The following is a 22,593-nucleotide window of genomic DNA, read 5'->3' as shown; positions in this document are numbered from 1 at the left end:
GATCTCCATAACCCTAAAGACAAATGTGCTTGTATAAAGATACATGCAGGAACTAGCCGTTACCCCTCCAGCTCAACAAGTATCAAATGCCTTAAAAGTAGGAAGAGCACTAATATAAATCTGAATCCCACACTACTGCTCCATTTAACTCTAATATCCCACCACTTGCTGCACATAAATTAAATTTTTATCTTAGTCTCAATATAGCAAGTACTAGTTATACAGCAATAGGCAGGTTAACATAGCATCATAATATACAGTGTGGAATGATAACATTAAGGCCAACATAATAGCTGCACAGTTGGAGGGATAAGTTGCAGGCCATATTATGTCGCTATTTACACGCTTTCTCTACTGTTGTACTCCCTTCTTATATATTAGAAAGAAAAAAACCATAGTTAGTTTAGCAGTGTTACAGATATCTACCTAAACAAACAGAAATATACGCCTATGCGTCAATATTAGCACACTATACATTACTAGGCTAGCAGGTATAATCATATGTTATATTATTTTCACACTCCATTTACCGAACATAACAGTTAGACATATTAAGCCGGGAAGCATAGACCTAGGAATCTAAGTAAGTGGTTGCTATCGAATGAACCCGGGTAACAGATCCAACATGGCCAACATCAACACACACAGTTTATATGAGGAGGCCCAAGTTCTCAATGCAGGGAGGGATGAGGTCCCCAATGCCGGACCTAGGAGTCCACATATTATTGCAATGTCACCCGATACCTGTCAGATCAAAGCCGCAAGGCAAAATTAGAGACATCCCGGACTCCACAGTGCTAGGACAGTCAAGAAAGCAGGAGAGACGTATCTCGCCGTCAAGCCAGCCGTTGAACTCCCAGAATAGGCCACTACGATACCCAGGGGAGATTCCGCCAGGAGGCTCCATCCACCACCCAGGGAGGCCGCATCCCCCCAGGCAGCGAACAAGGCCGGTCCCGGGCCAGGACCCCATGTTTGGCCCTCAAGCAGGTAGCTCCGCTGCTCGCACCAGACCAAAAGGTGGCGGTTCGCATCTTTAAGGCTCCGGTCCCTCTCAGCGCAATCAGGCGCCCTCCGCTCATGCCACTCTGGAGCTGAGGCAAGTGGGATATCTTCGGGTATGTTCCGTGCTTGCTTTCCTTCACTCCTAGGGCTCAGACTGTGGGGTGGGAATAGTGGCGGATCGCTCTGAGATGCTTCACTATCATTAGGCGCGGTTTCTCCCAGGGCCTGTTGCGCAACTATTCGGTCAGCTCTCTCGCATATTAATGCTTCCCGCTTCTCCATCAAAGCCTAAACAGCAAGGTATAAATCTTCCATGGTAGCTTAATAGGGGTGGGTACAGATACCACTCTGAGTGGGTGCAGAGGTACAATTCTTACTCCGCTTACCCCGGTTCCCCGGGGGGGGGTGCTGGGTTTTCCTTCCCTACAGGCCGCCAAGAAATCCCTGCAGTCCGGCTTGGGAAGCTTCTTTTTCTGTAAATATAAATATATTCCAGTCCTGCAAAGTACTCTCTACTTCATGAGAATCGGATTCTATCTGGATGAATGAAAATGTCCTAATTACAAGGCGGATTGTAATTTTACTTTAGAGAGCTCCCAATTTAGCAGCCATCTTAGGCCCTGGCCCGGACACGCCCCCGGGAAAATATTTTAAGTCAGTGTCATGCTGCACCGCTCTAGCTCTTGCTAGGGACGTGGCGCCTGCTGTTCTGCTTGTTGCCTAGGGGGAAGTCAGCTCTTCTCTGCGTGGATCGGTGACATCATCGCTGCACACTCCCTCCATTTTGAAGCCGGTCAGGATCTCCTGTGGCGTGAATCCTGTGCCTATGTAAGTTACTCACTTGCTACCTATCACTGCCCAAGTATAGGTGTTACTTTGTGTGCTCCTGGGTGTGATAGCTTACTGTATTCTGGATTGTCTCACTGCTATTAAACTCTGCCTGTCTGACTACTCTGCTTGCTTAACCCCTAAAATACTGGATTGCCTCTCTGTTGATGAACTCTGCCTGTCTGACTACTCAGCTTGCTTAACCCATAAAGTACTGGATTGCCTCACTGTTTATGAATTCTGCCTGTCTGACTACTGGAAGACCGCCTTCAAAACAAGAGCAGGGCATTATGAATACCTCGTAATGCCCTTTGGGCTGTGTAACGCCCATGCAGTCTTCCAGGCATTTGTCAACAATGTTTTCCATGGCCTCCTCAATCGTACTGTCATCGTCTACCTAGATGACATCCTTATTTTCTCTTACACTCTGGAGGAGCATCATAAGCATGCGAGACAGGTACTTCAACGTCTCAGAGACAATTCTTTGGTAGCCAAACTAGAAAAATGTGAGTATGACCAAGTTCAGATCCAGTTACTTGGTTATGTCATCTCGAAAGAAGTTTTTGCCATGGATCCTGCTAAACTCACCGCAGTTTTAGAATGGCCTCAACCTACTTCACTAAAGGAATTACAGAGATTCTTGGGGTTCTCCAATTATTACCGCAAGTTTATAAAGAAATTTTCTCAAACAGTTGCTCCACTCACTGAATTGACAAAACGGAACAAGGACTGTAAACATTGGTCCCTTGAGGCCATAAAGGCCTTCTCTCATCTAAAAAAGGCTTTCTGTTCTGCTCCTGTACTCCACCATCCTGATCCTGACCTACAGTTCACTTTGGAGGTTGATGCCTCCAAGATAGGGGCTGGAGCAGTTCTAACCCAAAGGGATCCTTTAACCTCCAAGTCACAAACTGTAGCCTTTTTCTCTAAATGTTTTACTCCTGCAGAGAGAAATTATGATGTGGGTATTCATGAACTCTTAGTCATGGCCTTGACTGAATGGCGTCATTGGTTAGAAGGTACCGCCAATCCCATTCAGATTCTCACTGACCACAAGAATCTGACTTACCTAGAGACTGCTCATCGACTCAATCCTCGACAGGCCAGGTGGGCCTTGTTCTTTTCCCGTTTTTTACTTTGTGGTCTCTTATCTTCCTGGGACCAAAAACAAGAAGACTGACACCCTTTCCCATCAGTTTCCTCACTCAAGTGATTCCTCTGAAGCTCCTATTGAACACATCATACCTCCCTCCTGTGTGGTTGCTAAACTGAATACCACCCTTATTCAAAGACTGCAACGTGCCCAGTCTAGTAAACCTCCTAAAGCCCCCGGGGCTTCCCATATATTTTTTGTACCTCTGAACCTACGCACTCCTGTGCTATCCTGGGCTCATGAGTAAACTCTCTGGACATCCTGGTTTGACAAGGGCTTTTAAACGTCTTTCCCAACATGTATGATGGCCTTCTATGAAGTCTGACACTCAGGATTATGTGAAAGCCTGCACAACTTGTGCTGCCAACAAAACTCCCCGATCCTTGACTCCCGGCTTGCTCCATCAATTTTCCATACCCAAACAACCATGGACACACATAACAATGGATTTCATTTTGGACCTTCCTTCTTCTGACCACCATACAGTTATCTGGGTTGTGGTGGATCGCTTTTCCATTTTGTACCCCTAACAAAACTGCCTTTTGCCCAAGAATTATCGTTTCTTTTTCTCTTGCATGCAGTATGACTTCATGGCATTCCTGCGAATATTGTTTCCCGACAGAGGTCCACAGTTCATCTTTACCTTTTGGAGAGCCTTTTGCAAGTTGATTAGAACCACTGTGTCCTTGTCTTCTGGCTACCATCCTCAGACCAATGGACTAACTGAGAAAGTAAACCAGGATCTTGAGACCTACCTTAAAGCCTTTGTCTCCATACCAACTGGTCTAAGCTGTTATCCTTAGCTGAGCTGGCAAGAAACACTCATTGGCACTCTTCTCTTCGATGTTCTCCATTTCAAGCCGCAGCAGGGTATCAACCTCGTGGCTTCCCTCTTTCTGCTCAGTCCACTGGGGTTCCTGCTTCAGACCAACACGCTACTGAACTCACAACTCATTGGCAACGTATTCACTCTCAGCTACGTTTAGCTGTCTCTAGATACAAAAAGTTTGCTGATCATCATAGAGCTTCTGTACGTGCCATCTCGGTAGGTGAACATGTTTGGGTCTCTACTCAACATATTCGTCTACATCAACCCTGTCACAAATTGTGGCCTAGGTTTATCGGTCCTTACAAAGTCATGAAAAGACTGTCTCCTGTTGCCTACAAAGTGGCCTTACCCAAAGCCCTGCGCATACACCTAGTCTTCCACATCTCACTACTCAAGCCTTACATCAAGAATAGATATACCCAGCTCCGAGCTCCTCCTCCTCCGCTCCTGATCCGTGGTGACCCTGAATATGAGGTTGCTAAGATCCTGGACTCCAGATACAGGCGCAGACAACCGCAGTATCTGCTACATTGAAAGGGTTACTCTGTGGCGGATCATTTCTGGGTTCCTGCCTGTGATGTGCATGCTCCATCTTTGCTCTCCAGATTCCATGCTGCTCATCCTTTGAGGCCGACTCTGGTTCCCGGAGGGAACCCTTCAGAGGGGGTGCTATGTCATGCCGCACCGCTCTAGCTGTTACTAGGAACGCAGAGCCTGCTGTTCTGCTCATTGCCTAGAGGGAAGTCGGCTGCTGTCTGCGTGCGGCAGTGACATCATCGCCGCACACTCCCTCCATTCTGAAGCCAGTCAGGATCTCCTGTGGCACGAATCGTGCGCCTATGTAAGTTACTCACTTGCTACCTATCACTGCCCAAGTATAGGTGTTACTTTGTGTGCTCCTGGGTGTGATAGCTTACTGTATTCTGGATTGTCTCACTGCTATTAAACTCTGCCTGTCTGACTACTCTGCTTGCTTAACCCCTAAAGTACTGGATTGCCTCTCTGTTGATGATCTCTGCCTGTCTGACTACTCTGCTTGCTTAACCCCTAAAGTACTGGATTGCCTCAGTGTTGATTAACTATAACTCTGCCTGACTACTCTGCTTGCTTAATCCTAAAAGTACTGGATTTCCATACTGTTGCCAAAACCTGCCTGTCTGACCATTTAAGTGGTTTACCTTTGGACTGTCTTACTGTTGCCAAACCCTGCCTGTCTGACCTTTCTAGTGGTTTACCCCTGAACTGCCTTTCACTGATTCCCTGCCTGTTGCTGCCACAGTCTATCCTGCCTGTGGTGAGTGCCACTTACCTCATTTTGCATACTTTCTTTGCTCTGGGATATTCCCTATCATTCTGGCTCGATGCCGGGATAAGAAGACTACTAGCCAAGTTACGTCTGATAGTGGAATATCCCACGAGTATTACAGTCAGAGGTTGTAAACTGAACTTGTTTTTAACCTTTTTATTATTGTGAAAGAACTGTGGAACCTTGGTTGATTGTTGTAACCTGTTATTAACAAACCCATTTCATTAGAGTTGCCTTAATCTGATGTCACATTATAACACCATCCACAAGGCAGGCTACATCAAATTGTAATATTGTTGAGTTAATACTTGTACCAGTGTTTTCTCTCCCAGGCTACTTGGAGCTATAATAATCCTAATCACAAATGCTACTCAAATAAACCAAATGCATCAGTTACAACCCCTGAATGTATCCCTTTACCCCAGACCATGCTGCTGTATTATCCACAGCCACAACTTCCAAAAGTGAAGATCTCACAAAAGGAACTTCCCTACCCTTCCCCCCCATATTGTTTTCCCCACCACAAAGGCCCCACTACCGCAACCCTTCAAAGCCTATGGGACCCCTGCCTGCAACGTTCATAGGACCCCTTTTTTGTGGAATGGAAAGTGTTCTCATGGAAACAGTGGGTTGTGGAGGGGTCAGAGAATCCCTCTAATATAGAAATAATACCATACCCATATAATATAAGTCTCAGCATTCATTGCAACAGTCAGATATTAAGCCTCTGTTAAAATGTAAATGTTGCGATTTTTATTTAATTATTTTTTATTTATTTTTTAATGAGCTAGCTCTCTTTTTGTGGCACAGATGGGATCTTGACCACAATGTGTTTAAAAATATTACAGGAGAGATTTCAAAAATATTGCTAAGGATATTGATATAAATGTATAGTAAATACAGTAAACGTTAATGAGCTTGTATTAAAGGGATACTGAACCAAATTTTTTTCTTTCATGATTCAGATAGAGCATGCAATTTTAAGCAACTTTCTAATTGACTTCTATTATCAATTTTTATTCATTCTCTTGCTATCTTTTTTTGAAAAAGAAGGCATCTAAGCTAAGGAGCCAGCAAATGTTTGTTTCAGACCATGGGCAGCACGCAGCCCCCCCCGCACGCTCCCGGCATCCGGCGTGCACAATGCACTTGAAGGAACCGGATGCCGGGTAGCGATGGGCCGCCCACCCTCCTCCCTGTAAGCTCCCACCCACCAACGAACGGCCCCATCGCTACCGGTGCAGAGAGGGCCACAGTGTTTTCCCCACCACAAAGGCCCCACTACCGCAACCCTTCAAAGCCTATGGGACCCCTGCCTGCAACGTTCATAGGACCCCTTTTTTGTGGAATGGAAAGTGTTCTCATGGAAACAGTGGGTTGTGGAGGGGTCAGAGAATCCCTCTAATATAGAAATAATACCATACCCATATAATATAAGTCTCAGCATTCATTGCAACAGTCAGATATTAAGCCTCTGTTAAAATGTAAATGTTGCGATTTTCATTTAATTATTTTTTATTTATTTTTTAATGAGCTAGCTCTCTTTTTGTGGCACAGATGGGATCTTGACCACAATGTGTTTAAAAATATTACAGGAGAGATTTCAAAAATATTGCTAAGGATATTGATATAAATGTATAGTAAATACAGTAAACGTTAATGAGCTTGTGTTAAAGGGATACTGAACCAAATTTTTTTCTTTCATGATTCAGATAGAGCATGCAATTTTAAGCAACTTTCTAATTGACTTCTATTATCAATTTTTATTCATTCTCTTGCTATCTTTTTTTGAAAAAGAAGGCATCTAAGCTAAGGAGCCAGCAAATGTTTGGTTCAGACCATGGGCAGCACTTGTTTATTGGTGCTGTCCAATCAGCAAGGAGAACCCAGCTTGTTCACCAAAAATGGTCCGGCATCTAAACTTACATTCTTCCTTTTTAAATAAACTTACCAAGAGAATTAAGAAAATTTTAAAGTAGGAGTTAATTAGAAAGTTGCTTAAAATTGCATGTTCTATCTGAATCACAAAAGAAACATTTTGGGTTCAGTGTCCCATTAACCCCTTAATGACAATGGCTTTTTTTAAATTTCTGCAGTGTTTGTGTTTAGCTGTAATTTTCCTCTTACTCATTTACTGTACCCATACATATTATATACCGTTTTTCTCGCCATTAAATGGACTTTCTAAAGATACCATTTTTTTCATCACATCTTATAATTTAATATAAAAAATATATAAAATATGAGGAAAAAATGGAAAAAAACACACTTTTTCTAACTTTGACCTCCAAAATCTGTTACACATCTACAACCACCAAAAAACACCCATGCTAAATAGTTTCTAAATTTTGTCCTGAGTTTAGAAATACCCAATGGTTACATGTTTGCTTTTTTTGCAAGTTATAGGGCAATAAGTACAAGTAGAACTTTGCTATTTCCAAACCACTTTTTTTCAAAATTAGCGCTAGTTACATTGGAACACTGATATCTGTCCGGAATCCCTGAATATCCCTTGACATGTATATATTTTTTTTTAGAAGACAACCCAAAGTATTGATTTATGCCCATTTTGGTATATTTCATGCCACCATTTCACTGCCAAATGCGAGCAAATAAAAAAAATTGTTCACTTTTTCACAAATTTTGTCACAAACTTTAGGTTTCTCACTGAAATTATTTACAAACAGTTTGTGCAATTATGGCACAAATGGTTGTAAATGCTTCTCTGGGATCCCCTTTGTTCAGAAATAGCAGACATATATGGCTTTGGCGTTGCTTTTTGGTAATTAGAAGGCCGCTAAATGCAGCTGCGCACCACACGTGTATTATGCCCAGCAGTGAAGGGGTTAATTAGGGATCTTGTAGGGACCTTGAAGGGTTAATTTTAGCTTTAGTGTAGTGTAGTAGACAACCCAAAGTATTGATCTAGGCCCATTTTGGTATATTTCATGCCACCATTTCACCGCCAAATGCGAGCAAATAAAAAAAAAAAAGTGACATTTTTCACAATTTTAGGTTTCTCACTTAAATTATTTACAAACAGCTTGTGCAATTATGGCACAAATGGTTGTAAATGCTTCTCTGGGATCTCCTTTGTTCAGAAATAGCAGACATATATGGCTTTGGCGTTGCTTTTTGGCAATTAGGAGGCCGCTAAATGCTGCTGCGCACCACACTTGTATTAAGCCCAGCAGTGAAGGGGTTAATTAGGTAGCTTGTAGAGAGCTTGCAGGGTTAATTTTAGCTTTAGTGTAGAGATTAGCCTCCCACCTGACACATCCCACCCCCTGATCCCTCCCAGACAGCTCTCTTCCCTCCCCCACCCCACAATTGTCCCCGCCATCTTAAGTACTGGCAGAAAGTCTGCCAGTACTAAAATAAAAGGTGTTTTTTTTTTTGTTTTTTGTTTTTTTTAATTATTCAGCTGTGATGGACCCCTGCCTTAACCCCCAACCTCCCTGATCCCCCCCAAACACCTCTCTAACCCTCCCCACCTACCTAATTGCCACCATCTTGGGTACTGGCAGCTGTCTGCCAGTACCCAGTTTTCCCCAAAAAATAAAGTGGTTTTTTTTTATTTTTAAATGTTTTTTTTTTTCATTTTTTCTGTAGTGTAGCTGCCCCCCCCCAGTACCCCCACCCCCCTAACCCTACCAGATCCTATTATTATTAAAAAAAAATTACAGTTTGCTGCCCCCCCTCCCTCTTACCAAAATTCATTGGTGGCAGTGCCAGTGATTGCTGCGCGCGCGCGCGCACACACACACACGCGCACGCGTGCACGCAGCCCCCCCGCACACTCCCGGCATCCGGCGTGCACAATGCACTTGAAGGAACCGGATGCCGGGTAGCGATGGGCCGCCCACCCTCCTCCCTGTAAGCTCCCACCCACCAACGAACGGCCCCATCGCTACCGGTGCAGAGAGGGCCACAGAGTGGCTCTCTCTGCATTGGATGCTTTTTAAAGGGTATTGCAGGATGCCTCAATATCGAGGCATCACTGCAATACCCTGAGAGCTGCTGGAAGCGATTGCGATCGCTTCCAGCACTCTCTTAGACAACTGACGTACCAGGTACGTCCATTGTCACTAGCTGCAAGTTTTTGCAGGACGTACCTGGTACGTCAGTTGTCATTAAGGGGTTAACAAGAATGCTACAGATGGAGATATGTTTGGGAGTACTTGTTGCTATTTGCTAGCAAAATTGCTTATTAACATCGATAGTAGCTTCTACTTACAGTAATTAACTATCTTTTCAACAAAAGTATTGTTGACACAGGTGTAGGATCTGTGTAACAAAAGCAAAACAATCCATGGATTAATAAATTAATAATAAGGAAAAGGTTAAACAGAGCTACAGTATTTAAAAACAATGTCGCCTTTACCACAGTCCTACATAAATGGTACCTGCATAGAACTATAATTAAAGTGACATTAAATACTAAATACATTTTATAAGCATAGCGTTGAGGTTATTCTCCACCACCCTCTAGTCATGGGAGCTGCCATGTTAAAATCTATCTTTCAATACATTCCAGAGCTGATGTGTTTACACATGTGCAGCAACTCTCCTTCAGATACCTGCCGTGTAGCCTAGGTTCAATAATGGCAGCACCCATTATTTGAGGGCAGTACATGAGTGTTTAGTGTGTCTTTAATAGATTTTTTTTTTATAGCACAGTTCTATGAAAGTAATATTAAAGGAACATTCTAATGCAGAAATTGCATTCTCCAGTTCATTAGTTTATCTCCTCTTTGTATTGGTGACAATAGCTAGCTATCTGTTTAACCCCTCAAAGGGTTAAACACATGGATAACGTCTTCTTCCAGAGAAAACATTGAAGCTCCGGAGTGGAATGTATTAGGTAACCCAATCTGGAGCAGTATATGCACAACTCCTGAGCAGGGCTGGTTTATCATTAATACTAGTTTTATTATTGTTATCATGTATTTATAGAGCTCCAACAGATTCCACAGCACTATAAACATAGACACAATATACAATAGTAACATTTATAGGTAGAGGGCCCTATCAAGGGTTGCCACCTGTCCCTTAAAATACAGAACACTTATAAGTTACACATGCTGCAGGGTGTGCAGGGAGAAACATAATACATGTTCCTCCCTGCACACCCTGCAGCATGTGCAACTCATAAGGGCCCAGGAAAACATGGCTGAGGTGGCAACCTTAGCCCTATCCATGAGTAGCCAAATGTTGTACAAAACAGAGCATAAAAAATAGCACAATATTGCTTTAAAAATTAAGTGAAAGTATTATACAGTGAGAGAGAAAAAATAACATTAATTAATTAATTTATTAATTATTTCATTAATTAATCAAAGGGGTATATTCAAATTGTCATAAGATCAGAAAGGTTCTAAAGGCTTCATCTGATTGGCTGTGTTCATTTTGGTTAGTTTCATTTCTTTGCTGCTACGTGGAGTGTGTACAAATGCCTCCTATGATATGTTATTTAAGCAGCTACTGTTTATTTTTGCTACCAGCTAGAATACGTGTTCATTGAAGATAGCGAGAAAAAAATAAAAACAACTATATTATTGTTATTTTTATTTACTGACATGATGTGTTAAAACCTGTATGAACCTGAAATCAGTTACATGTCCATGAAAGTGCATTTTAAAATTCCCCACAACTTTCCCCAAATCAAATGTAAGCTTAAGAATAACTGCTAATAAATATGTAATCAAATGTTACGTTCTAACGCTGTCACCTGCTAACAATAATTGCTATGGAGGTCAAAACCACCTACAGAATTATTTAACAGCTTTATTTTAATAAAAATATTCCTGCACATATGTGCATGTAGCTAGGAGCTATTATTATTTATAGCATGATATCGCTGGAACCCTCTCTGCTTTTCCATCTCATTTTTCTCTTTTGGGAATTAATATTAGTTGCCAATAGGAATCTACAGAAAAAGGCAATTAGAAAATAATATCTCTGAGGGCAAGGGTATATAAATTATTTGTTTAGGATCTGGCACCAAAATGCAATAATTGACTCTATTTCTTTTCCCCCACGTGTTTCAAAAATATTATGTACATCATGCAGCTTATTTGATGCTATATATAGCAAGACATTCTAGTATTGTATTAAATGGCAGGGATTTGTTTAGAACTTCTTATTACAGCATGTTCATGCTGTTCTACTGTAATCATTAGCAGATCTGTAAAAAAAATATCCTCAGGCACTGTAGTAACCCAAAGCACTAATGACTTAATCACCCACACACTGAACATACTTATTTAGCCTTACTTCTATGCACTGAAAATCTTAATGTGCTTGCAATTACAGGGTATTTTAAGATAGATGGGATTGTGGAACCTTTGCAGGACAAAAAACAAATGAGTTATACATATACATACATATATAATAGCAATTAACCATTATTGCAATAGGTCTGCACACAAGACATTTACACTGCCACTATTTTAGCTGATTGTGTGTTATGTTTCAGGTCCCAGGCAGACCTATTTAACAGCTTCTTAGGTTATCTTCTCTGCTGAGGTCAGTTAAGGACAGATATAAATAAGATACTACAAAGAGCAAACAATCTTTGTAAAGAATGAGGCAGGATTAATCTTGTATAGTCTGGAATACACATGTCCAGTTCTCCTGGGATTTGGAAACCCATTATTTATGGTTAAAAAAAAAAAAATAATAAAAGTATATAGCATTTTTACTATACATAATTAAATGGACTCACAACCCAAAAACGTTTTTATGATTCAGATAGAGCATACAATTTTAAACAACTTTCCAATTTACTTATTTAATCAAATTTTCTTTGTTTTTTATATCCTTTGTTGAAAAGCAGAAAGATAAGTTTAGGAGTGTGCACGTGTCTGCAGCACTATATGGCAGCAGTTTTGCAACAAAGTTACACATTAGCAAGAGAACTAGATGGCAGCACTATTTCCTGTTATGTAGTGTTCCAGGCATGTGCACGCTACCTACCTATGGCCTAGATTTAGAGTTTGGCGGTAGCCGTCAAAACCAGCGTTAGAGGCTCCTAACGCTGGTTTTAGGCTACCGCCGGTATTTGGAGTCAGTCAGGAAAGGGTCTAACGCTCACTTTGCAGCCGCGACTTTTCCAAACCGCAGATCCCCTTACGTCAATTGCGTATCCTATCTTTTCAATGGGATCTTTCTAACAGCCGCAGAAAAAAGTCAGTAGTTAAGAGCTTTCTGGGCTAACGCCGGTTTATAAAGCTCTTAACTACTGTGCTCTAAAGTACACTAACACCCATAAACTACCTATGCACCCCTAAACCGAGGTCCCCCCACATCGCCGCCACTCGATTAAATTTTTTTTAACCCTTAATCTGCCGACCGCCACCTATATTATAGCTATGTACCCCTAATCTGCTGCCCCTAACACCGCCGACCCCTATATTATATTTATTAACCCCTAATCTGCCCCCCTCAACGTCGCCTCCACCTGCCTACACTTTTTAACCCCTGATCTGCCGAGCGGATCTCACCGCTACTATAATAAAGTTATTAACCCCTAATCCTCCTCACTCCCGCCTCAATAACCCTATAATAAATAGTATTAACCCCTAATCTGCCCTCCCTAACATCGCCGACACCTAACTTCAATTATTAACCCCTAATCTGCCGACCAAATCTCGCCGCTACTGTAATAAATGGATTAACCCCTAAAGCTAAGTCTAACCCTAACACTAACACCCCCCTAAGTTAAATATAATTTAAATCTAACGAAATAAATTAACTCTTATTAAATAAATGATTCCTATTTAAAGCTAAATACTTACCTGTAAAATAAACCCTAATATAGCTACAATATAAATTATAATTATATTATAGCTATTTTAGGATTAATATTTATTTTACAGGCAACTTTGTAATTATTTTAACCAGGTACAATAGCTATTAAATAGTTAAGAACTATTTAATAGTTACCTAGTTAAAATAATTACAAAATTACCTGTAAAATAAATCCTAACCTAAGTTACAATTAAACCTAACACTACACTATCAATAAATCAATTAAATACAATTCCTACAAATAAATACAATGAAATAAACTAAATAAAGTACAAAAAATAAAAAAGAACTAAGTTACAAAAAATAAAAAAATATTTACAAACATTAGAAAAATATTACATCAATTTTAAACTAATTACACCTACTCTAAGCCCCCTAATAAAATAACAAAGCCCCCCAAAATAAAAAAATGCCCTACCCTATTCTAAATTACTAAAGTTCAAAGCTCTTTTACCTTACCAGCCCTGAACAGGGCCCTTTGCGGGGCATGCCCCAAAGAATTCAGCTCTTTTGCCTGTAAAAAAAACACATACAATACCCCCCCAACATTACAACCCAGCACCCACATACCCCTAATATAACCCAAACCCCCCTTAAATAAACCTAACACTAAGCCCCTGAAGATCTTCCTACCTTATCTTCACCATACCAGGTTCACCGATCGGTCCTCGGAAGTCTTGATCCAAGCCTCGGAAGTGTTGATCCAAGCCCAAGCGGGGGGCTGAAGAGTGACGTCTATCCTCGGGCGGAAGTCTGGATCCAAGCGGCGACTGAAGAAATCCATCATCGGGCTGGAGTCGGAAGTCCATCATCGGGATGAAGTCTTCTATCAAGCAGCATCTTCAATCTTCTTTCTGCCGGAGCCATCATCTTCCAGCCGACGCGGAACATCCTCTTCTCCCGACGCCTACTCGCCGAATGACGGTTCCTTTAAATGACGTCATCCAAGATGGCGTCCGTCGAATTCCGATTGGCTGATAGGATTCTATCAGCCAATCGGAATTAAGGTAGGAAAATTCTGATTGGCTGATGGAATCAGCCAATCGGATTGAAGTTCAATCCGATTGGCTGATCCAATGAGCCAATAGAATGCAAGCTCAATCTGATTGGCTGATTCCATCAGCCAATCAGAATTTTCCTACCTTATTTCCGATTGGCTGATAGAATCCTATCGTCATTTAAAGGAACCGTCATTCGGCGAGTAGGTGTCGGGAGAAGAGGATGTTCCGTGTCGGCTGGAAGATGATGGCTCTGGAAGAAAGAAGATTGAAGATGCTGCTTGATAGAAGACTTCATCCCGATGATGGACTTCCGACTTTAGCCCGATGATGGAGTTCTTCAGTCACCGCTTGGATCCAGACTTCAGCCCGAGGATGGACGTCACTCTTCAGCCCCCCGCTTGGGCTTGGATCAACACTTCCGAGGCTTGGATCAAGACTTCCGAGGACCGATCGGTGAACCTGGTATGGTGAAGATAAGGTAGGAAGATCTTCAGGGGCTTAGTGTTAGGTTTATTTAAGGGGGGTTTGTGTTAGATTAGGGGTATGTGGGTGGTGGGTTGTAATGTTGGGGGGGGGGTATTGTATGTGTTTTTTTTACAGGCAAAAAAGCTGAATTATTTGGGGCATGCCCCGCAAAGGGCCCTGTTCAGGGCTGATAAGGTAAAAGAGCTTTGAACTTTTTTAATTTAGAATAGGGTAGGGCATTTTTTATTTTGGGGGGCTTTGTTATTTTATTAGGGGACTTAGAGTAGGTGTAATTAGTTTAAAATTGTTGTAATATTTTTCTGATGTTTGTAAATATTTTTTTATTTTTTGTACTTTAGTTTATTTCATTGTATTTATTTGTAGATATTGTATTTAATTAATTTATTGATAGTGTAGTGTTAGGTTTAATTGTAGGTAATTGTAGGTATTTTATTAAATTAATTTATTGATAGTGTAGTGTTAGGTTTAATTGTAACTTAGGTTAGGATTTATTTTACAGGCAATTTAGTAATTATTTTAACTATTTTAGCTATTAAATAGTTCTTAACTATTTAATAGCTATTGTACCTGGTTAAAATAAATACAAAGTTGCCTGTACAATAAATATAAATCCTAAAATAGCTATAATATAATTATTATTTATATTGTAGCTATATTAGGATTTATTTTACAGGTAAGTATTTAGCTTTAAATAGGAATAATTTATTTAATAAGAGTTAATTTATTTCGTTAGATTTAAATTATATTTAACTTAGGGGGGTGTTAGTGTTAGCTTTAGACTTAGCTTTAGGGGTTAATACATTTATTAGAATTGTGGTGAGCTCCAGTCGGCAGATTAGGGGTTAATGTTTGAAGTTAGGTGTCGGCGATGTTAGGGAGGGCAGATTAGGGGTTAATACTATTTATTATAGGGTTAGTGAGGCGGATTAGGGGTTAATAACTTTTTTATAATAGCGGTGCGGTCCGCTCGGCAGATTAGGGGTTAATAAGTGTAGGCAGGTGGAGGCGATGTTGTGGGGGGCAGATTAGGGGTTAATAAATATAATATAGGGGTCGGCAGTGTTAGGGGCAGCAGATTAGGGGTACATAGGGATAATGTAAGTAGCGGCGGTTTACGGAGCGGCAGATTAGGGGTTAATAATAATATGCAGGGGTCAGCGATAGCGGGGGCGGCAGAATAGGGGTTAATAAGTGTAAGGTTAGGGGTGTTTAGACTCGGGGTACATGTTAGAGTGTTAGGTGCAGACGTATTAAGTGTTTCCCCATAGCAAACAATGGGGCTGCGTTAGGAGCTGAACGCGGCTTTTTTGCAGGTGTTAGGTTTTTTTTCAGCTCAAACAGCCCCATTGTTTTCTATGGGGGAATCAAGCACGAGCACGTTTTTGAAGCTGTCCGCGTCCGTAAGCACCGCTGGTATCGAGAGTTGAAGTTGCGTTAAATATGCCTGTACGCTCCCTTTTTGGAGCCTAACGCAGCCATTCTGTGAACTCATGAGAACGAATTGCAAATTTTAAAAAAATGTAAATGTCTTTCTGAATCATGAAAGAAACATTTTGGGTTTCATGTTTCTTTAAATATTTCATAGAGAATTTAATTTTGAGTTAAGTATGTGTAGTCTTTTGCTATCATTAAAGTTTCTATTCAAGCCATTATGAGATTAATGTGCTTCTCAAATAAATTACATAAATTATTATAACACATGTCCAAAACAAATGACATAAATTATTATAACACGTGTTCAAAGCAAATTACATAAATTATTATAACACATGTCCAAAATAAATTACAAATATTAACCGAGAAACTCAAACATGTTTTTTTTTTGTGTGCTCATTTTGGGTCAGATTACGAGCTGCACGTTAACAGGTATGCGCAGGCGAAAAGGGGTTCATTGCGGTTGTTGCGCGCATCTGGTTTACTGCTCATATTACAAGTTGAAAGTAAATGCGATCACACAAGTGCAATCATGATATTAGCTTCAATGATTATTGCGTCCTCAGAGCTCTGGTTAACTTTTTTGCAAAACAAAAAAGTGTCACAAAACACATCAAAATACATTACAACGTACAGTTACATAAGAAAAACAGTAAATTAGCTTTTTTCTTCAAAGCTCAATTATACTCATAATAACACTATCTAATAAAATTATTTTTTTTAAATTAATATATATATATATACCCAAAAAAAAGTTATAAGGTCTCAAAGATATGAGGTCTCAGATGTTAGAAAAAAAAGACAGACAAAGGACTTTAACATAAAGATAAATACATATACATGTCTAAAGATGTGTGTTTAAATGTGTGTACATATGTTTATATGTATTTATATGTATTTAAAATTGTATTTATGAATAAATAGAACATATTCCGCTATGTGAAGAAAATTGGAATGGGAACTATTAATATTTTCAAGTCAGTTTAGTGCACTTGAGAATATGTGATTGTTTTTGCGCACGAGTAGGGTGTTAGGTGTTTTGTCACATTTTTTGCTCCATTGACTCTATGGAGGAACACGTTATTATGCGCCTGATTTTCTAAGTTCTGCATTTTATGCGCACTGGCATAGCGCACAAGCGAAAGCAGTTTATTTTCAACTTGTAATACGAGTTCTACCCGCCGCTCGCAAAAAGCTTATATCTAGCGGAGCTAGAGCTTTTTCAGGGGCATTATTTACCGTTCCACTTGCAATTTTTTGTTTTATGTATTATGATATCAAGTGTGCAAAAGCCCCCATTAATTAAAGGGATAAGGCACAAACATTGTCTTTGTTCCATTTAGAATACATTATTTCCACTTCCTTTTATTTACACTTAAAAATTATCTAGCTTTTGGGTTAACTAATTTTCAGCAAAAAAATAAAAATAAAATAACTACTGTCCTATGAGTGTGATGTCCCTGTAATATTAATATGCTAATTTATTCATAGTATGGTAATTATTTTGTGCTACAAATCAAATGTTCTTCTACGCACCTAAAATTTGTTATGTTTTTAATAAATTATGATATTTTGGTTTATGGTAAAATAATGGATAATACAAAGCAATGTTTTCTTAATAGGTAAATTAAAATAAAGACACTATATGCACTTGTAAGAATGTTCAATGTATATACTGTTTGTTTGTTTTTAACCAGCACCACAATTAAACGTATTGCTCTCCTGTAACTCACCTAAATAATATTGTAGATATTTTATCCATATAATCACTGGAGTTTAACATCTCATCTATTTTCATTGTCTCTTACACAGTTCCAGTGCTTCTACTGCATAGGATCTTTGCTACTTTGTGTTGCCTAGTTACCTAGTATTACCATCTGCACCTTTGTGCTCATCTCTTATTTAGACCACGGGTTAATCAATAAACCTGCAGTTCACAACTGGGGGGCTGAGAGCAATGCCTGCTGCTGATCACCATAGAAGGCTCTCTTCAGAATTCAATTATTACAAGATAATAGGAGGGAAAGCTCCCTGTCTGCTCTTACCAGCATAGCTTCCATTCTGAGCATACATACAAAGACAAAAGCAACTGCCTTCAGATGCAGCTACTAATGCACTCCCTCAGGAAACAACAGTATGTTTGGAAACCATATGGTTTCATGTAGCTACAGAAAAGACAATTTCCCTTTGTTGTACATCTAGATATTTCATGAATCTCCAAACTGCAAAGACAAGAAAGAAGATGTAGAATCCATTTTATACTCTAATTTGAAATATTGGTTGGTTTTAAATTTGTTTTTAGCAGTTTGCAATATAACAGTTTTTCAAAGAATATTTTCAACAAACCATTTAGTTTTAGTTTTTAACATTATATTGAAATAAACATGATAGATGTTTTAACATAAAATTGGAAACGGTTATATTCATTCCATAAAGGACTAGTGATTATAATATACAGATAGTAGGGAATGATTAGACATAACCATTTGACCAACATAAGATCATTTGGTATAATGCAGTATTTTAAAATAATGTCCTTCACTATTGCAGATCCCATTTGAGACATAGATTTAGAGCATATGTATTCATTTTCTGACTAGGCCTAAAGCAACAAACCATTTAGTTTTAGTTGGTATCTTCTGAGGGTACCCATCAAGATGACATTTCATTTTATCCCCCTCATAACGCTACTCCTTTGTTTCTTCATTTATTTGAAATGGTTGATTTTTTTTTCCATTTATAGCTTTTGAATCTTCTCATGAGTCAACAAATTGTTACCTTACAAATAGTATTAGAATAATTTAATAGGTTAGATGAGCTAGAGTTTTTATTTATTTGTTCATTTTATTAGAGCACTGTTTTACAAACCTGTCCTCAGTCCCCCCCCCACCCCACACACCCCACACACACACACTAAAAGGCCAGATTTTAAAGATATCTGAGCTAGAGCACTGGTGAAATAATTAGCTGATTAGTAAACATACGGCTAGATTACGAGTTGTGCGTTAGGGTTAAAAAGCAGCGTTGGCCGGTCCCAACGCTGCTTTTTAACAACCGCTGGTATTATGAGTCTTGCAGGTACAGGTGTACCGCTCACTTTTTTGGCCAGACTCGGAAATCCCGCAAATCCACTTACGTCAATTGCGTATCCTCTTTTTTCAATGGGACTTGCATATTACGAGTCTGACCAAAAGTGAGCGTTAAACCCTCTCCTGTCAAGCCTGGTACCGCATTTTAAAGTCAGTAGTTAAGAGTTTTACACTACAACACGGTAGCATAAAACTCTTAAAGGGACAGTTTAGGCCAAAAAAACTTTCATGATTCAGATAGAGCATGTAATTTTAAACAATTTTCCAATTTACTTTTATCACCAATTTTGCTTTGTTCTCTTGGTATTCTTAGTTGAAAGCTTAACCTAGGAGGTTCATATGCTACTTTCTTAGACCTTGAAGGCCACCTCTTTTCAGAATGCATTTTAACAGTTTTTCACCACTAGAGGGTGTTAGTTCATGTATTTCATATAGATAACACAGTGCTTGTGCACGTGAAGTTATCTGTGAGCAGGCACTGATTGGCTAAACTGCAAGTCTGTCAAAAGAACTGAAATAAGGGGGCAGTTTGCAGAGGCTTAGATACAAGGTAATCACAGAGGTAAGAAGTATATTAATATAATTGTGTTGGTTATGCAAAACTGGGGAATGGGTAAAAAAGTGATTATCTATCTTTTAAAACAATAAACATTCTTGTGTAGACTGTCCCTTTAACTGAAGTGCTAAAAAGTACACTAACACCCATAAACTACCTATTAACCCCTAAACCGAGGCCCTCCCACATCGCAAACACTGAAATAAAAATTTTAACCCATAATCTGCCGAACCGGACCTATCTGCCACTATAATAAATATATTAACCCCTAAACCGCAGCACTCCAGCATCGCAAACACTATTTAAATATTATTAACCCCTAATCTGCTGGCCCTAACATAGCCGCCACCTACCTACATTTATTAACCCCTAATCTGACGCCCCCAACGTCGCCACCACTATAATAAAGTTATTAACCCCTAAACGTAAGTCTAACCCTAACCCCCCCTAACTTAAATATAATTACAATAAATCTAAATAAAATCACTACAATTAACTAAATAATTCCTATTTAAAACTAAATACTTACCTATAAAATAAACCCTAAGCTAGCTACAATATAACTAACAGTTACATTGTAGCTAGCTTAGGGTTTATTTTTATTTTACAGGCAACTTTGTATTTATTTTAACTAGGTACAATAGTTATTAAATAGTTATTAACTATTTAATAACTACCTAGTTAAATTAAAGACAAATTTACCTGTAAAATAAAACCTAACCTAAGTTACACTAACACCACACTATAATTAAATAAACTAAATTAAATACAAAAAAAAAAACCCCCACTAAATTACAGAAAATAATAAAATAATTACAAGATTTTTAAACTAAGATCACCCTACCGTGAGACGTCTTCACCCAACCGGGTAGAAGTGGTCCTCCATACAGGCAGAAGTCTTCATCCAACCAGGCAGAAGTGGTACTCCAGACGGGGAGAAGTCTTCATCCAGACGGCATCTTCTATCTTCATCCATCCAGCGTGGAACGGGTCCATCTTCAAAACATCCGACGCGGAGCATCCTCTTCATTCGGAGTCTTCTTCAACAATGATGGTTCCTTTAAGTGACGTCATCCAAGATGGCATCCCTTCAATTCCGATTGACAGATAGAATTCTATCAGCCAATCGGAATTAAGGTAGGAAAAATAATATTGGCTGATGCAATCAGACATAAGGATTGAGCTCGCATTCTATTGGATGATTGGAACAGACAATAGAATGCGAGCTCAATCCTATTGGCTGATTGGATCAGCCAATAGGATTGAACTTCAATCCTATTGGCTGATTGCATCGGCCAATAGGATTTTTCCTACCTTAATTCCGATTGGCTGATAAAATTCTATCAGCCAAACAGAATTGATGGGACGCCATCTTGGATGACTTCACTTAAAGGAACCGTCATTGTTGAAGAAGACTCCGGATGAAGAGGATGCTCCGCGCCGGATATCTTGAAGATGGACCAGCTCCGCGCCGGATGGATGAAGATAGAAGATGCCGTCTGGATGAAGACTTCTGCCCGTCTGGAGAACCACTTCTGCCCAGTTGGATGAAGACTTCTGCCCGGTTGGGTGAAGACGTCTCACGGTAGGGTGATCTTCAAGGGGTTAGTGTTAGGTTTTTTTAAGGGGGGATTGGGTGGGTTTTAGAGTAGGGTTGGTTTTGTGGGTGTTGGGTTTTAATGTTAGTGGGTATTTGTACTTTTTTTTACAGGTTTAAGGCAATGCCCCGCAAAAGGCCCTTTTAAGGGCTATTAGTAATTTAGTGTAGGGTAGGGCTTTTTTGTTATTTTGGGGGGCTTTTTTATTTTGTTAGGGGGATTAGAGTAGGTGTAATTAGTTTAAAAATCTTGTAATTCATTTATTATTTTCTGTAATTTAGTGTTTGTTTTTTCAGTACTTTAGATAATTGTATTTAATTTAGTTAATTTATTTAATTATATTGTAGTGTTAGGTGTTAGTGTAACTTAGGTTAGGTTTTATTTTACAGGTAAATTTGTCTTTATTTTAACTAGGTAGTTATTAAATAGTTAATAACTACAATGTAACTATTAGTTATATTGTAGCTAGCTTAGGGTTTATTTTATAGGTAAGTATTTAGTTTTAAATAGGAATTATTTAGTTAATTGTAGTAATTTTATTTAGACTTATTGTAATTATATTTAAGTTAGGGGGGTTAGGGTTAGACTTAGGTTTAGGGGTTAATAACTTTATTATAGTGGTGGCGACGTTGTGGGCGGCAGATTAGGGGTTAATAAATGTAGTTAGGTTGTGGCGATATTGGGGGCGGCAGATTAGGGGTTAATAAATATAATGAAGGGTTCGGCGATGTTGGGGGCAGCAGATTAGGGGTTCATAACTATAATGTAGGTGGCAGCGGTGTCCGGAGCGACAGATTAGGGGTTAATAATATAATGCAGGTGTCAGCTATGTCGGGGGCGGCAGATTAGGGGTTAATAACTGTAAGATTAGGGGTGTTTCGACTCGGGGTTCATGTTAGGGTGTTAGGTGTAGACATAACTTTTATTTCCCCATAGGAATCAATGGGGCTGCGTTAGGAGCTTTATGCTGCTTTTTTGCAGGTGTTAGGGGTTTTTTCAGCTGGCTCACCCCCATTGATTCCTATGGGGAAATCGTGCACAAGCACATTTTAGCAGCTCACCGCTAATGTAAGCAGCGCTGGTATTGAGGTGAGATGTGGAGCTAAATTTTGCTCTTCGCTCACTTTTTTGCGGTTAACGCCGGGTTTCTAAAAACCCGTAATACCAGCGCAGTATATAAGTGAGCGGTGAGCATAAACTGCTCGTTAGCACCGCACAGCTTCTAACGCAAAACTCGTAATCTAGGTGATTGTTATTTACCTGCTCTCACCCAAGCTAATCCTGAAAATCTTGCGTATTTGGGAGGCCTGAGGACAGGTTTGAAAACCAGTGAATTTGAGTATACATTGTCAAGGCTCCAATTACAATGTATTGCCATCATTAATATATTTATTTCAAACTAGTAAAATAAAACAGTTCATATAAACTTGATCTTAAGAAATACCATTAGGTGCCATAATACATTTTGTTAAAACGAGTGCTGTATGAGCTGAAAA

This window comes from Bombina bombina, chromosome 6 (assembly GCF_027579735.1).
Source record: "Bombina bombina isolate aBomBom1 chromosome 6, aBomBom1.pri, whole genome shotgun sequence".
Taxonomy (NCBI): domain Eukaryota; kingdom Metazoa; phylum Chordata; class Amphibia; order Anura; family Bombinatoridae; genus Bombina; species Bombina bombina.
Note: the sequence above shows the minus strand (reverse complement) of the source record.